The sequence below is a fragment of the Cebus imitator genome, unplaced genomic scaffold (genome assembly GCF_001604975.1).
Source record: "Cebus imitator isolate Cc_AM_T3 unplaced genomic scaffold, Cebus_imitator-1.0 Scaffold250, whole genome shotgun sequence".
Taxonomy (NCBI): domain Eukaryota; kingdom Metazoa; phylum Chordata; class Mammalia; order Primates; family Cebidae; genus Cebus; species Cebus imitator.
In genome coordinates, this window is record NW_016107565.1 from 1,551,017 (window position 1) to 1,557,016 (window position 6,000).

At 33.8% G+C, this 6,000-nt stretch overlaps 1 protein-coding gene and 1 non-coding gene across 7 annotated transcripts in view; both read right to left on the minus strand.

Moving 5' to 3' along the window:
• CSMD3 (CUB and Sushi multiple domains 3) overlaps positions 1 to 6,000 on the minus strand; it is a 1,251,170-nt gene that overhangs the window by 346,862 nt on the left and 898,308 nt on the right. The gene's annotated exons all lie outside the window — the stretch shown is intronic.
• Positions 1,536 to 1,637, minus strand: LOC119466998. Its single transcript, XR_005195511.1, has one exon. It is a non-coding gene; the product is annotated as a small nucleolar RNA U13 (small nucleolar RNA).

The following is a 6,000-nucleotide window of genomic DNA, read 5'->3' on the forward strand; positions in this document are numbered from 1 at the left end:
GTGGATCACCTGAGATCCGGAGTTTGAGACCAATCTGACCAACATAGAGAAACCCGTCCCTACTAAAAATACAAAAAATTAGCCGAACATGGTGGCACATGCCTGTAATCCAAACTACTCGGGAGGCTGAGACAGGAGAATCACTTGAACCTGAGAAGCAAAGATTTCAGTGAGCTTGTGCCATTGCACTTGTGTCTGGGCAACAAGAGCAAAACTCCATCTCAGAAAAAAATAAGGCTCTTACTTGCTTTAAAAAAATAGTTAAAATATTAATATATACTTTATAAGTTAAATTACAGAGTATTTAATGGTCAATGAAGATATATTAGTTTTATGTACCAATTGTAAAAACTTCCATATTACTAAATAAAAAAGGAATAGATTGTTAAAAAGGAAACTGGGAAAGTTGTCAGCTAAACATGTTAGAGAAATATGCTTCTTGAAATCACACATGTTAATAAAAGTTGATATAATGCAAGGAGACAAATATTATATTATTCTGCAATAATTTTAATCTCTATAGAATTGTTTGTTGAATTTAATCCATAATATCAGGCAGAATAATTTTTAGGAACCATATTTAATATTTGGCCATTAAATTCCATTTTGGTCAGGAGTCTTGCAAGGAAACATTTTTAAATTCTTTATATTTAAATGAAGAGGTATATAAAGCAGAATGTCAACTTTGCCACCTCAAAATTCATGAACAGGAAACACTCCATGATAATATAAAACAGCTGTAATAATCCTTTGTGACTGAGACCCAATAAAGAGTGTAAAGGGAATAAAGAAAAAAAGAAAATGCTGAAGAACAATTAAACTTTTTTCTCACTAATCAAACTAATCAAAACAAATTTGGTACACCATGTATTTCACACTCAACAAACTATTAAAAAAATCAAACTTTGAAGCTACAACTTTAGAAGAACACTTTAACAACTTAAGAAGAATGCTTTAAGAATCACTTCCAGTTTTTAGTTTATGGAATTTAAGAATTTAAGCAAAAAAAAAAAGCTTGTGGAAATTTATTACTATGCATTTCCAATTGCTTTCAGGAGTTAAGATATTTAAGTTTCTTTTTCTTTTTTTAAACTGTGGATGTTTTCAGTCCTACATATAAAGTTCTTACTAGAAAACATGTTGCTGACATTCCTAAATTTTAATATTAGACATGAAAGAGTAAGTAATATTAAATGTGCTAAGTTTGTATCTTGCACATCATAAACTTGTACCATGGTGGTGATGTTCATCTTTAACTGAATATTAACTTAATTAAAATCAGTCAGCCATTTGGCATTTCACCATAATGTATAATTGGTATAATCTAAATATAACCAGAAGTGGAATTTTAGTAGATATTGCCCAATTACTCTCCTAGATGACTAACGATTTACATTCCCCAAAGTTTATGAATTTCAATTTTTGGAAACTGTCATCAGTACTTGGTGTTGCACAACTTTTTAATTTTCATGTACTCTGTGAGGGTGTCATATCATATTATTTGAGCTTCCACTTTCATTTCTTTTTTCTTTCCATGGCTGATGGGTAATATGCAGACATTGTAACAAGATTTGAGGAAGGCACATCTCACAGGAATGTGAAAACCTAATCATCATACTTATGAACCACAAAATAATTTTTCATTTCTTAATATCTACCAAGTTAAGCATTTCTTTTTTCTTTTCCTGAACTTCCCTCTACTGTGAAATTGATTTTTGCCCCGTTTTTTCTTTTAGGATTATTTTTTCTTATTGACCTGTAAGACTTTTTTCTAGATAGTGTATGTTTTCCATTATATAAATATCTCCTTTTAAAATGTTTTGCCTTTATTTACAGTGTCCCTTTCTATAGGGAGGATTTTGTTGGATTTCTTATATTTTTTATCTTTCCTTTTTCTTCTTCTTCTTTTTTTTTTTTTTTTTTTTTTTTTTTTTNTTCCAAAGAGGTGTTTATATACATTGCAGACTAATTATTGAAGGTTTATTCAAAGTTACTAACATTAGGTAGGATTTTTTTCTTTTGATGATAAATGACCAAGACTTGGTCAGGGAGATAGAAGCCACTTATATACTGTGTGTAGCTAAGATTCAAAATGAGAAATTAGAGGCCTTGATGATTTTGCAAATGCAAAGCAGGCGAAAGTCAGAACATCACTGCGGCTTTCAGGAAATTCAGGAGTTCAGGGAAGCTGCTGCCACATAAGACCACCTGCCAGCACCACACTCCTGCCTGCAGCTGCTGGTGGAAAATAATGGCTACTCCATCGATCTCACGTTTCAGCTCTCACAGGTCTGCCTTTAATTGGCAAAATCTAAGCAGAAATCTTTGTTGGCAAGAGTTGAAAAATGTAGTTGCCAGGTTTTTGGTTTCTACACATCAAGGAGTGCTTAGAAGGTCAGAAATGCTACTGATTATTGATGGATTTTTGCTTGTGTATCTTGTTTCTGAAAACTTCTACCTTAAAGACACAGCTTTTCTAGGACACATTTTTTTTCCCCTAAACATTTTAAAGTTTTGCTATTTACAGTTAGGTCTTCAACTTGCCAGAAATTAATTTTATGTAATGTGTAAATTAGTAGGTATTTAGATATGTAAGTTTGAATTTACTAAACTTCTCTGATGCGAAGGCTATGGAAATAATGATACTTCTATTATTCTAGTATAAAGAAACTTAATATTGTCTATGTAAATGACAAATAATTAAGAATTTTTTCTTTAGTATTTCAGTAAGAATACTTTGAACTATATAATGCAGCATTGGTCAATACTTCCTTTATTACTCAGTTTATTATGATATTTTAAAAATATAAGAAATGTCAAATATATCTGCTAACTGGTTTATAGGACAGAATCACATTAAATGGCTCTGTTGCTTCCTTGTAATTTACTTATTTTCTACTTGTATTTGCATTAAATGAATTAATAGTAATAATAAAGGTAGAGTAAATAAGTCATCTGATAATTTTACATGATTTACATTGCCAACAACAAACTGGTAACTAAATTAAAGATTAATTTATTGTATGTTCACAAGGCTAGTATGCAAGAAAAGGCATCACAAATTAATGCTTACCTTTAATTTGAATATAAAATTTGAAATGGCCATGCTCCATGTAGATTATTGAATGGTTTCAAGCAACAAAACTGAAAGACTGTGTACATCCAAATATATTTAAAGTTTTCTCTTGGGATAATGGACATTTCTCCAGTGGGATTTTTTGTCAATTAAATGTGCAGAGGAGATAACAAGAAAGCATCTGAGCCCAGAGTACTGCCTAATGGCTGGACAACGTGCATATTTAGCAGGTCAGCTTTTGATAAAATGATAGTATAATCCATTAATAAGGTGCAATTTAGCTCTGTAGTAGATGGCAGTTAAAAATACTCAATTCCTTTTTACAAAATAAAAGTAAGATAACTACAAGTAAATAGGGCTAAAATAATTTGTACTGAAATAATCTTCAAGAAATAGAGTTTAGAGACTTCATGAACAATCTGAATGATAGCAGGACTAAGTCTTTTCTTGATGGTAAATATAACCAAAAAGAAAACATTCAGATTCTCAAGAATAAAATGACAAGTTTCTTTGGGAAAAATTGCAGTAACATTATTTCTCTATTTTTTACATTTACACGGTCAGTTTTAAAAATATGTTAAATCCATAACACTTTAAAGTAACAAAATCTTGGATTCAGAGCTAGTATACCATAGTGATTAAGAATATCGATTCTAGAGGCAGAGAGTCTCCGTCAAATTCTGTGTCTGTACTTGTTAGCTATGTGACCTTCAGTGAGTAAGGTAACTTTGCCATGCTTCTTATTTCCTCATTTTCTCCCTGGGTATAATAATATTAGCTCCCGCTTTGGGTTATACCTTGCAATTAGTAGGTGGTAGATAAATGTTAGCTGTTATGATTTGTAACTCTTATATTGAGCATTATGATAATGACCAATGTCTCTTTGCGACTTTTAAATAAAATCCAAGCCCCTTCTATACGCCACCTTGCCCCAATGATAAAGGAGTTAAGAAATTATTTAGGCAGTTAGTGAGGTTACGGGAGTTCTTGGTAAGTTTTTCCTTTTAATGAAAAGCAGCTGCCAAATCATCTTCTTTTTTGACAATGAGCAGCTTATAAAATCAAGCTGCAAACAGAAACAAGCAAGCTGGACACTTAAACAGGTGAATGCTAACAGTTGTGCCAATAGAAAAAGGCTACCTGGGACTAGGCACGTTCAAAATAGTGGCTCTACCTTCTCTTCTCTTTCCCAGTCATACATACAGTAAGGAGCAGGCAACATGGTGCAGGCCAGGCCAAGATCTCATTTGCAAAATAAGATTAGGGTGGGGCAGCCAGCTTCCTGTGTGTAAATGTCACACCTGGTTCAACCAATCTTTGGGCCCTATGTAAATCAGACACCGCTTCTTTAAGCCTATGAAATCTGGTGCATTCCACTGTGGGCTGCAAGTCCCATTTGGGAACCCCTCTCTCTCACAAGAAAGAGAGCTGTTCTCCTTGCTCTTTTGGCTATTAAACCTCTGCTCCTAAGCCCACTTGTGTCCTTGTCCTCAGTTTCCTTGGCATAAGATGATGAACCCCGGTTATTTGCTATAGACAATGACACCATTTCACTGCCTAGTTTCCAACTTTATTTTTCATTTTGCCACATTCTCAGGAAAGCAAGTAGCCACAGAACTAAAGCTCAGGTTGCTTTTAGGCCTTTATACTTGCTAATTCCTCTGCGTAGAACATTTTGTCTGTATGTGGTTATTCTTTCTCATCATTCAGGTATCAGTTCAGACAGCATCTCCTCTGAGATGGAGTCTGAAAAAATCAGCTACAGTAGTCTCATCGGTACTATCTATCCCGTTGCCCTGTTTTAAATTACTTCTAAATGTAGTTCTCTTACTTTTTGTTCACAACTTTCTTTTATGTGTTGCTCTACTAAAAAGTTAGTTTCTTATGGGCGGGAACTTTCTCTTATTAATTGCGCTCTATATTCTCAACATATAATGTTCCAATAGGAAAAGACAAAATTTAAACCTATGACCAATAATAAATAAATCAGTAAATTTCAATAGAAGAGTAAAAGTGAAGATGTACCAGGTGACCAAGTAGAAAGGATGTCTCTACAACTTTGCCTTTAGAGAGGGAATAAAATACACCAAATTTAGAAATCATTCTTGAAATGTGTGTTGAGAGGTTGAAGGAATCTGGGCAGAATATCCTATTGGGTTTTGCTGAATTCTGTTACAGGATTATCTAAACAGAGTGATGTTTCAGAAAGGATACTGTATTATGATCTTAATTTCTGATCTGTTTTCCAACTCTAGAAGGAAATGGTATTTTTCTCTCACCCTACTCCCTATAGTCTCTTAAAAGAGAACAGGTATGCCTTTATTGGTTGCTCTCTCACAGGGAAATTAAAAGTAACTTGTGTCAGGTAAAGCACCTGAAAATATGTCTCATTTGGATATTTATTTGGGATGACTTTCAGGTTTCTCAAAGGCAAGAGTAAATGACAGTAATTGTTTTGAGAAGAACAAGGAAGATTGGCCTGGCTCAATAAGAGAGTTGGATTCTGGGATGTTAGTGGGATGGAAGTGCAGTGGAATTCCCTTATGGTCATAAATATCTAAGTGTATCTCACATATATTTTATATTCAAGCAGTATGGTTTTCCAAACTTTAGTTGTCAAATCAAACTAGAGTTGGCTAAGAAACTTATTTGGGAGAAGGAGAATATTTCCCCAAAAAGACTAACTGAGATTTTTCTTGACAATTCTAAATTCGAAGACTGAACAGATTTAATTTGCTTTAGAAAAAGGAATGGGGCCAGGCGTGGCAGCTCACACCTGTAATCCCAGCATTTTGGGAGGCCAAGGCAAGTGGATCATCTGAGATCAGGAGTTTGAGACAGGCCTGGCCAATGTGGCAAAACTCTGTCTCTACTAAATATACACAAAATTAGCCAGGCATGATGAGGGCACCTGTAATCCCAGC